Raw genomic sequence first — 12,547 nt, 5'->3', positions numbered from 1 at the left:
CTAACACATTAAATTCAGTTTCTCAGAATAATCTACCCAAAACAATACATTTGGAGTGATCCAACATTATATCATTTTTATTGGCCCAGCCATCTTAGAATCCATTTCTACACATATTTGTTAGTTTTCTGCCAATATAAATTGGCATGATTTAGCAATGATTAGTATGTAGAAGTTATCTCTTCCAAGATAAAATTTTGCAATGCCCCCCCGCAGAGAATGCTGGAAGGTAAATCTAGAGGAAGGGGAATTACGGATACCTCCATGCAGAAGAACTACCTCAAGAGAGATTTCACGTGACTTTTAAGCAAGGGGATACTAGTCTCCTTGTACAGGGAAACGAGGTGGAAATCTAATGGCCAGAGGAGACTCAGAAGGATTTGGCTTTCAAAACTCTCACTTTTATCCTAGTCCGAAATCTCAAGGTCCTGTTCCTCTCTAATCCTTTTTCTAGCCCCACTTAAGATATTTGGCAAGGCTGTGAATTCAGCTGCCTCATAGATATACACCCTTCCTAATGTAGTATTTGGTTGATGTCTTTAACATTCCACACAGTGGCTGTAATTAATAAGACATTCTTGAAGCCGCTCAGGAAACTTTAATTCTCTGATTATAAGTTGAATTGGGAATACAGAGTGCTGACCTTACCGGTTCTTTGAAGATCTACCTTGCAGTCAGAAACAGAATCCCAGGCCACAGTCCCTGTAGTCATCTACATGCATATATACTTTGATGGTCAGGTGCAGCACCTGCTTTGTATATCAACACCCTTCTTTCAACCAGCCCTTCATCTCTTGGTACATTATCTCTTGATTTATTAATATTCATGTCTCTTGGTATATTAATACACACGAAGGTGCTTTGAATAAATACATTTATAAATGAATGTGTTAATATACAGTAAAGTGCTTTTAATAAACAAATATTTTTTTCAAATAATACTTTTAAAGTTATTAACTTTAAATGTTAAGCAGATTTCTCTACTGAAAAAATTTTCAGAACTTTCATATACTGAAATCCAATGTGTATGAAGAATCCTTTCCCCCAGACAATTCACTGAAGTATGTTTCTCAGGATGTACTTTGGAAATGCTGTTCTAAGTCTTAGTGTCTGATCTAGCCCCTTTCAATGTACCTGGATTCAACGTTTGGAACTTTTTACTTTATTTTTTGCTTTTTACTGTTGTGTGACAAATTACCACAAATTTAATAACTTAAAAACTCTCACACCTATCACAGTTTCTTCATGTTAGAAGTCCAGATATGGCTTACCTGGGCCCACTGCTTAGGTTCTCACAAGGCTGCAGTCATGTGTTGGATGGGGCTGCAGTACCGTCTGAGACTCCACTAGCAAAAGATCTACTTTTGTTGGCAGATTCCATTTTTGAGATGACAGAACTGAGGGCTTCTATTTGTTGCTGACTGTTGGCCAGAGGCCACTCTCAGCTCCTAGGGGCTGCCTCCAGTTCTTTGCTATGTTGGCGTCTCACCTCTGGCAATCCACAACATGCAGCTTGCTTCTTCAGAGCCAGCCCGGGAGTGAGAAACTCAAACAAGGTGGTTACTACCCTTCTATAAAATGTAATAATGTAATCACATATACATAAACACTTATACCCATAACCTTTCCCTATGCTATAGTTAGAAAGATTCCAGGAACCCCCACCTCCAACACATATACACATTCAAGGGAGGGAATTACCCAGAGTGATGAATACCAGGAGACAGGGATCATAGGTGGCTACCTTAAGACTCTGCCTGCCACATTTCCCTTTCTTGAAAAGCCTTTTGTTTCTCTCTGGTCACAGCCTATTAATTACTTCACTTGGTGGAAAGTGATTAGGTTTATCTGTATTACATGGCCTGATGTTAGGTTTCCATTTTCTGCCACCTAATTCCTTCAGAGAAGAACACACCTAGACGTTACTCCATCACTGTCAATTCAACAGACTAAGTTTTTAAATGTGTGTGTGTATGTGTGTGTGTGTGTGTGTGCGCGCGTGTGTGTGTGCGTGTGCGTGTGCGTGTGTGTTTGTGTGCGTGCGCGTGCGCGTGCGTGTTTGTGTGCGTGTTTGTGTGCGTGTGCGCGCGTGTGTGCGTGTGTGTGCGTGCGTGCGTGCGTGTGTGCGTGTGTGCGTGTGTGCGTGTGTGTGTGTGTGTGTGTGTGTGTGTGTATTGCTATGTCTCATTACCTACTCTCTACTGCCCAGACTGTTCTTGCTTCAGCCCTAGATCCATAAGGTAATGAGGAGGCATGAGAATCAGGACTTCAGTCTAGAATTGTGATGTGCAGATGTCTGTCCTGGGAAAATTTGGGCTACGTGAAATGTTGCAGCATTTAGCAAAAGGAACTTGCCGACGGAATCTAGAAGGTTTTCTTTTGTGGTTAAGCTAGTGCTCTCTTCATGTGGCAAATAATGGTAGCTATTAATATTCTACTTTTATTTTTCAATACTTCCAGGCATTATCCACTCTGATATATTATGACAGCACATTTTCAAATTCAGGGACATCTTCTCTCAAGCTGTTCTGTTCCTAAGTGGCCTCGCCCTGCCATCATTTGTTAGTGCCCAGGAAATATATTTTTTAATATTAAGTAAATATAATTGTTTAGGTGAATCAGGTGCCAAAAACACATAGTGTGCACACCAAAGGCAAGCATAGATGACTGGGGTTATTCATGTTTTTGAAATCTCTACTACTTTTCTTCCCCATTAGCATAGATAATTAATGGTTGATTGAAATTTCAAAGCAGCATCTGTGTTAAAAACCATCCAACTCATAACATTCAATAGTTTTCTACTTTAAAAATATCCTCTTAACTAATTTGCTTTATTATCTTTCCAAGACGTGTCCCTCCTGATTTGAGTAACCTGGAACAAATTGGCCCATTTGGCTCCATCCAGTATTTCTTTTGGCTCCAATCTCATAACATAACAGTATGATTGACTTCACATTCAGAGCAGAAAAACTGCCCTGCCAACATTTGCTAATCACACTATCCCTCTTTACCACTGAGCAGCTAATTATTCTCCAGGTAGAACTCGAAAGTAAAGAACTGCACATTATTTATAATTTATAAATTTTTTAACCCAGATTTTTTTTTTTTTTTAAATAAAGGAATTTTTGGAATTCTTTTGGAAAGAAAACTGGTTATGATCCAAAGTTGATGTTAAAATTGTCTGGAGTTTTCAATGCATTTTGCCATAGATGCAATGCTACAAATTGTGATCAGATTTCTAGCATAGTAATAATTTGTCTTCTGCCTCCTTCATCAGTTTTTTACTGTTCCACTCTTCCCCTAATTTCTTTTTTATCTATTCCAGAGTTTGGCAAGCTGTTTCTGTAAAGACCCAGCTAGTACATCATTTAGGCTTTGCAGGCCATTCAGTCTCTGTTGCAACCACCCAGAGCTGCTATTATAATGTAGAAGCAGCCAATATGTAAATAGACAATATGTAAATGAGTGTGGTTGTATTCCAATAAAACTTTATTTATAGACATTGAAATTTAAATTTCACATAATTTTTACCTGTCAGAAAATATTATTTATCTTTTTCTACAACCATTTAAAAATGTGAAAATCAATCTTAGCACGTCAGCTGTACAAAAATAGGCAGCAATGGGATTTGGCTCTTGGGCCACCATTTGTTCATATACACCTGCTTTCTTTTAATTCTCTGACACTAACAAACCTTTTGATGTTCAGTGGTGTGTCCAGTCCTGTATTAGTCTGTCTCTGTTGATTGTAACAAAATACTTGGAACTGCATAATTTATGAGGAAATAAAATTTATTTATTGCTTACAATTTCTGAGGCTGTGAAGTCCAAAGTCCAGGGAACACATCTGATGAGAGACTTGTTGGTGAGTAGTGACTCTTCACAGCAAAGCAGGTTGTCACATGGTGAATGGTTTGAGCAAGAGAGAGCTAACCTGCTCGCTTGTTCTCCTTATCAAGCCATGAGAACCACACACCATTGCCACCCATTAAACCATCAACTTATCACTCCATGCATGGATCAATCCATTCACTAGAGCACAGTCCTCACAGTCTAATCACCTCTTAACGGCCCCACCTTTCAATTACCATAGTAGTATTTCCCACCCTCAACAGTTACAGTGGGGGTTAAGCTTCAATGAATTTGAGGGGACACTCAATCCACAGCAAGTCCAAAGCCTTTTACTCTACAAAATATGGTAGCTTCCATATTTTTCCACACTTGGCTCCATGCTGTTCAGAACTCAGATTTTTCCACACTTGGCTCTGTCCCCTTCAGAACTCACCTTAGTGGTTATATTCTTAAGGAAGCTTCCATGAACCCAACAGCAGGTCTCTTCTACCGTGAACCCAACAGCAAGTCTCTTCTACCATGGCCTGCTGTCACAGTTCATCCTGTGCTTTTAAATTTTAGAAAATTTATTGTAACTACAGTAAGTAAGTAATTGTAAGTTCATTCATGCACTATCTCTATGCCATTGCAGTCTGTGTCTATAAGCTCCTGAGAACAGTAACTATACCTATGTTGTTCAAACTGTATGTCCTGCACTTAGCACAATGCTTTCTATGGGGGCTCAATAAATGTTTTAATAAAGAAATCAATCTCTTAATGCTTAATACAACCCTGCAAAGTAAGTATCCCAATTTTATAGATGAATAAACTGAGGCTTCAATAAGACAAATATCTTACTTGAGACCACAAGGCTAATAAGATCATGCCTGACTGACTCCAAAATTTTTGCTATTTCCACTATGTTTCTACTGTATTAAAAGTTGTATTGATCTTTTCCTGCACTGTATTAATCTGTATTAAAATATGATGCATTTTTATTAAAATGATGAAATCCATTTATTGCATCTAGAATAGTAAGAGGTGTTATGCAAAACATAAAAATAACAATATAAGAGCTCGTTTTTCTATCTATGTATACATTGATAGGGATTTATGTTCATTCTTGTGGTTTGAAGATTTTGGACTTAGTCTATGCTTAGATGTTTTTCTTTTCGTATCAAACCTGTCTGGAACTCAATGATCCCTTTCAATCTGCAGACAAGTTTTTCTTTCTATGAGGAGAATTTTCTTCTATTATTTGTTTAATTGTCTATCTTCTATGTATTAGTTTTTTTCTTAAGTCTTGCAGATCTATCGTTCAAGTCTCCTAGTTTTGCCATCATGCTCTCTATCATTTTAAGTATTTTTCTGTGACTTGTAATAATTCTTTGATTTGATTCTCTAGGCCACTAATGCAATCCTTCACAATACTCAATGTAACACTTGACTTTTTAGTTCAAAAATTTAAAAACAAAATTCCAAAATTGTGTATTCTTAAGTACCTTAATATCCAGGAAGGCTCTTAATACTTAGTTTTTTAAAAATTGTCATTTCATCAGCTTTAATTCATTAGAGAGCCATTCTGTTTCCTTTTCCTCTCTCTGACCCTTATGCAATGTTTCTCCGGTACTACAAGTGCAGAGGTTTAGTTACCTCAGCATCCTGTGCATTAGCATCTTCAGTGTGACACGAGGAATAGCATTTTCGGCTCCCAGGGCTTGTGGTGGAGAAGATTGAAAATGAGAAGTTTCCACTGAGACTCATGAAAAATGCTTTCTCTGTTCCCACATGTCCTTGCTTTTTCTCTGCCCAAATGTTGAGTGCCCCTCATTTTCACTAAAATGATGAAATGCATTTATTGCATCTAGAGTAGTAGGAGACATTAGACAAAACATAAAAAATAACAATAATAAGAACTCACTTTTCTGTTTATGTACACATTGATAAGGATTTTTGTTTATTCTTGTGGTTTGAAGATTTTGAACCTAGTCTGTGCTTAGATGTGGGGCCAGAGTGACGGGCACACCTGCAAAGCCTGTGTCCCTCTTTTCCCTAAAGGGATGAAGGGTCACTGAAGTCCAAGATCCTCTGTGGATCCTTAACCCCCCAGCCCCCCCACCCCCGGGAAGAAAATCACCTTCTTCATATGAATGTTTTCCTGAGATTTAGAGGAAGCTTCTTTTTAAAGGTGTTCCTCAAAAGCAGTGCTGTGTTGGAATCCAGGTCACTGATGAGTCCTTTATACTATTTTGGATGTAAATGAGTTGTGTCTGATGCTGTAGATTTCTCTTCTTAATAAGCTGAGTGTCAGATTTAAAGTTCAAAACTATGTCTTAGTGAACCCTGAAAACACCTATCTTTTCATTCCTGTATCACATTTAAGTAGTAATCTGACCCCAGGCCAGCTGCATGGCCTGGTGATAAAAGATCCCCAGTACTGGAGAGTAATGGGACAGAAGCCGCAGAACTACCCTTGTTAAAGCAATTCTGAGCACACTTTCTACCACACTGTGGTAGTGAAGTTATCATATCTTTGTGTGAAGAGCACATTCACTCATTTAAAAGCACATTTTCGAAAATCTCCATAATCTCACTTCAAATTACCCTTTAGAAAAGTGTTAATTTTTAGTAAAGAATCAAAACCTTAGTTTCTAGCATTTGTGATCTTTCAGGTTAGATAAAATAGTTTTCATACCGTGAAGACAGTGCACATAACAGCTTGAGAAGATTGTTCGCCTTTTAGTTCACAATTTTGCTGTTGTTTGGGCCTAGCTTCAGACTCGCAAGTGAGTATGATTTCATAATATTTTTACTATCTTTTTCTTTTTGTATTCCATTTCCCTGAAATTCTTTTTGGATTGTAAGTAGCTACGGTAATGCTTTCATTTTGTGGTGTTTCCTGTTTGTTGCTGGAGACTGCTAGCAGCAATGCCTCCTTGTGCTTGTTAAAGATAAAACTTCATTTTTTAAATAATGCTTAACCATTTTACTTAACTATTGTATAAGTCAGAAGACATGAGCTTCAACTGCAGCCAAATACTTATAGAAACAAATGTCGTTGGGCATAAATACGAATTTCGGGGTATAGTCTTTGAAAATGAAACATAGCATGAGGTAAGGTTCTCTTAGGTTTGGGTCGATAAGACTGATCATTTATATGTAAAGCAGTTACTTCACATCTCAGAATAGTCTTGACTTATTTTTCTAAAGAACATGGACAGCAGATCCATTGCAAAACAATCCTGAGTATTTTAGAGTTTTGTAACAGATTTTTTGTCAATATGTTAAGTAAAATTTTAGGCCTATTGAATAAAAACAAAATAATAAACTATTGAGCCACCACAACTGGGTCAATTATTTTATTCTTTACAAATTATTTTCTTTACCTAAGGGAAGATAAAATAAAAATAAATCAAAGCAAAATATTTTCAAAACATTTCCAAAGCATCTTCCATCCTAAAGTTCATCTTCCTCTTTTTGCCTGTTTATCTCACATATAGCTGGTGAGCAAATGATTTCAAGTAGGACACAACTGTGCTTCATAGACTGGATTCCTAACTGTGGCTCCCTGTGTGAGAGAACAGAGAATTCAGTTCTTAATCACAAGCACTTCCAGACAAAGCTCCTTCAAAATGACTCCAGATAAAATGTTCATCAATGAATCATGCCATTTTATCAATATCAATATTATTCATCAATCTCAATAAATAATACCAACACATACATTGTGTGTGTGTATGTGTGTGTGTTTTTCTTAAATCTTTCTCCAAAAAATAAACTAAAGAAAGACATTAAGAGCTATAACATTGTTTCCAACACTTGTGGCATTTCTCTGTGAGAGCTCACTGAGTTTCCTTTAACACTAAATAAAAGCTTTTATTCAGTGTTCACCAATGTCAGCACTAATGACATTCTGGATTCAACAATTCTTTTTGCAGGGGCTACCCTGTTCATTGTAAGAAGTTGCTAATCATCCCTGGTCTGTACCTACCAGATGCCAGTAGAGCTCTCCCTCTCCCTACCTTGTAAAGAGCAAAACTGTCTGCAGAATCTTCCCTGGCTGAGAGCCAGTACTCTGGATCGGGTTATAATCCCATGAAAGGAAACCATGTTATAGTAAAAAGTCCTCAGGGAGCTTCTGCAATAAAACCTAGAAAGAAAACTATTAGGAATCTGAATATCCAGGAAGAAAACCTTGTTTTAAGAGTCCGCCTGAGCTTGGAGGAAAGAATTAGAGTCCAATTCATGTTTCTCAGAAAGTCAAATTATGTTTGGATAATGGTAAAAACCAGGCTTGAGATTCCAGTGACCTCTGGTCCCATCCAGACAGTTACTACAGTCACTTTGGCTTCACAAAAGAGAATAGCTGAGACATTTATGATTATTGCTTGGATACTAATCTTATTTGTATTGAATATTCGAATCATTAACTGGTCAAATCAGTACTAAGTTATGTTGCTAATTAGAACTAGTTGGTAGATAATGTTCCTATATATGAGAAAATGGGCTTTGTTGAATTCAACAATATTGTAGATTACGTCTATAGATTAGTTCTCAAAAACTAATCAGGCAATGCACAAATTTGCAGAAAAGAATAAGGGGGAAAATAGTGCAAATTTAAACTTTTTTATTAGAAAATTAACACTAAATGCCTGATCGACTTATTGATAGTGACCACCATTAACACTGCAGGCAAAATACTATTACTTTTATGGGTTGAATTGTTTCTTCCTCAAACATATGTTGAAGTCCTAATTCCCAGTACCTGTGAATATGACCATATTTAAAAATTGGATCTGTGGAGGTTATCAAATTAGGACAAGATCATTAGAATGGGTCCTCATTTAATATGACTGGTGCCCTTATTAGAAGAAGAGAGAGACCCAAAGAGGAGAAGACCATGGGAAGACAGAGGCAGAGACTGGAGAGTTGCCACCAAAGATAAGGCCTGCCCGGGGCTACCAGAAGCTGTAGAGTCAAAGAATGACCGTTCCCGAGAAGTTTCAGAAGGGGCATGGTCCTGTGAACAGCTCGATTTCAGAATTCTGAATAGCTTTTTGAACTCTGACAATAAATTTCTATTGTTTTAAAAAATCCAGTTTGTGGTACTTTGTTTTGGCAGCCCTAGGAAACAAATACAGATTTATTAATGTGAGGAATTCTTTGTGTGGGACTGTAGAGAGATTTTCCCTTCCTAAAAATTCAAAATGACCAAAATTATGGAATTATTAGGTAGCTCAGTTATTTTCTCTCTTTGGAAGTATGATCTAAGGACACTCACCCCCTTCTCGTACCATTTTCCTTCAGTATGAAAACTTCGTTTAGCATTTTTTTTATAGTTCAGGTCTAGTTTTTCTAAATTCTCCTAGTTTGACTTTAGCTGAAAATGTTTTTGTTTCATTCTTGAAAGGTATCTTTACTGGTTATAGAATTTTTGATGGACAGTGATTTTTCTTCTTTCAGAATTTTAAAGGTGCTGTTTTGATGCCCAGAGGTTCTGATGAGGTGGTCCCAGTCCTCTGCACGATCGTTCCCTGCATATAGTGTCTTGTCTTGCTCCAGCTGCTTTTAAGACTTTTCTCTTTATTTAGACTTTTTTTTAATGTTGCTGTTTTTTTTTTTTCCGTTTCTTTTCCTCATGTCTCCAGGCGTAGGGCCACACTTCAATCATGTAATCAAAGTAGAATCCATCATTAATGGAACAGGTTGGAATACTGTTTTACATGATAGGATAAACTTTTCTGATATTCCAAATGAAGATATATAATCTCAAGATAATAATGTGGAAAGATCAGACAAACCCACATCAGGTGACTTTCTAAGAAATTACTGGCCTATAACTTTCAAAAGTGTCAAGGTCATGAAGGTAAATGACACACTGAGGACACGGTTCAGACTGAAGAAGACAAAAAAGACATGGCAACTCAATGCAGCAAGTTATTACAAACTGAATTCTTTTGCTCTAAATGTTATTCCAGAAAAACGGGTAACACTTGGATAGAATCTGAGGATTAGATCAATATTAATTTGGGGGAGGGGTTGAATATCACATTATAGTTACAAAAGAGAATGTTTTTATTCTTAGAGAATATACACTTAAAATATTCAGAGATGATGAGGTTTCAGGTCATCAATTTATCAAATGGTTTGAGAAAAGAGGGCAAAACATCTGCTGAACTGTTCTTGCAACTATTCTGTAACTTTGTAATTGTTTCAAAGTAACAGCAAAGTTTTTCATAATCAAAAATAGATTTTATTAAAATAACTAGAAGCCTAAATTAAAAGAGTTACAATTGGCTAAAATTTTTCTTCAGATCATTATATTTAGAAGTATGACACCACAAAATTGGGTGAATCATAAACATTTTGATTAGTGAACAAGTGACCTGGTTTTCTCTCCTTTTTATTTGGTAATTAAATGAGAATTTTTGTTTGTGTGTTCAGTAGACAACACATCAACAATTTTCCTTTTGTTATCTAAAATAGGCAAAATGTTTCCTTTTCACTAAAAATCTGACATTTGTCTATATTCTTTTATACTATTTTTATTACATAGTTTTACTTAGTTGTGAGACCAATGTAATTTTTGGATAGCTTTTAGACAGGTAAGTGGTAACTTTATAAATGTTGGTTTCATGCTGTTGAGTAACTGCTAAGTAGGTATCAGTGATTACTAATATGATAGATAGGTAGGTAAGGTTACTTTAGATGTTTAGCAATATTGAAATCAATTTTCATTATTTGGTTTTAAAATATCCCATTATATGTAATTAAATTCCTGTTAGCAAAAGCCCTGGTCTCTTAAATGTACACTGAATAGGAGATGTTCTGTTAAGTTGTAATGTATTAATATTAATTTGGGAATTGAGTTTTGATCTTTATACAGATAATTGCAGACAACCTAAACACAGGTGTATTAGTTTACCATTTCCAAAAGTATTGTTCCTCAACCAGATTTATATCAAACGACTTTGCTGTAGTAACAACATATATAGATTCATTAATCTCTAGTGAGTTCTTGTTTGGTATGTTAACTCACAAATAAGTTTGGGATTTTTGTAATTGCCCTATTACCATATATGATGCAAATAATTTAGAATTGCTGCACATAAAACCTAGCAGACATTATAAAGATACTGAATTTTGGTTTATTCTCAGAAAGTAGGCTAAAAAGCAGGACAGTTTATTATACCCAGAGTCTGCTCTATGCTCACATGATGCAATTTTCCTCATTAGTGTAATCTAACTGAAGGTGAGTACAATGCCTAAAGCCCTGCGGTGACTGGGAAAGCCAACTACTCAGTTCTTCCGAGTTTAAAGCAGATAAACCCAGAATATATATATATTTAAAACTATATATCTTGTTTTTGTTTCTGAAAATCAAGTAGAAAACAGACTAAAGGGTCACTTAGAGAAATTGTAGTTTTCTTGAAAAATGAGGTTTTTATGACATTGTAGGAATTTTTCTGCACATGTGCAGATTTCATAGAGAATTCCCAACTTCCTCCACAATTACCATTGTTGACACTGAGCTGGATATAGTACTAGTTTTATAAGGAGACATACCTTAAGTATGTAAGTCCTTATTAGTTTCGTTGATGTTCTCTCTTTTAATACTTATATATTTCCTTCAGGAGAACAGTAATTTTCTTTTTTTTTTTTTTTTCTCTTCTTTAATAGCATCTTTTTAAAAATATATTTATTTTATTTTTTATTTTTATTTTATTTATTTATTTAAATTTTATTATGTTGATATACATTGTGGCTGATTATTGCTCCCCATCACCAAAACCTCCCTCCCTCCTCCCTCCCCCCTCCCCCAACCATGTCCTTTCTGTTTGCTTGTCGTATCAACTTCAAGTAATTGTGGTTGCTATATCTTCTTCCCCTCCCCATTTTTTTTTTTTTTTTGTGTGTGTGTGTGTGTGTGTGTGTGTGAATTATATATTAATTTTTAGCTCCCACCAATAAGTGAGAACATGTGGTATTTCTCTTTCTGTGCCTGACTTGTTTCACTTAATATAATTCTCTCAAGGTCCATCCATGTTGTTGCAAATGGCAGTATTTCATTCGTTTTTATAGCTGAGTAGTATTCCATTGTGTAGATGTACCACATTTTGCGTATCCACTCAACTGATGATGGACACTGCAAAATGGTGCAGCCTCTATGGAAAATGGTATGGAGGTTCCTCAAACAATTGCAGATAGAGCTACCATACGACCCAGCTATCCCACTGTTGGGAATATACCCAGAGGAATGGAAATCATCAAGTCAAAGGAGAACAGTAATTTTCTTCATCGAGTTTAGGAGAATAAATTACAATCACTAAATCGTTGGGCACAAAGGTAATTTGATTACTTGCCAACAGGAGACCAGGACTATAGGATGAAAAGTGTGGCTAAATTCTCTTTAAGCCATATGCCTGTAGTGTTAGCTAATTTATAAACTTGTCAGAATTGGAGATAATGTCTATTATTCATCTTGACTGTAAACCTGGACACAGTGGTAGTATATTTCATTTAAGGTTGACTGATTTTCTTAGTAATTCTATAGAAATGGGAGTTGATTATACTTAATAGATATTGAATGTAACCTTTCAGTCTGAGATCAGAGGTTTGATGAATATAAATAGGTGGATAGAAAACTATAAATTCACTAAATTTGAGTACCAAAAGGCAAGAATGGAAAAACGGTAACCTCCTATCACTAATCAATC

This window comes from Cynocephalus volans, chromosome 7 (assembly GCF_027409185.1).
Source record: "Cynocephalus volans isolate mCynVol1 chromosome 7, mCynVol1.pri, whole genome shotgun sequence".
Lineage (NCBI taxonomy): Eukaryota > Metazoa > Chordata > Mammalia > Dermoptera > Cynocephalidae > Cynocephalus > Cynocephalus volans.
This window is presented reverse-complemented; position numbering follows the sequence as displayed.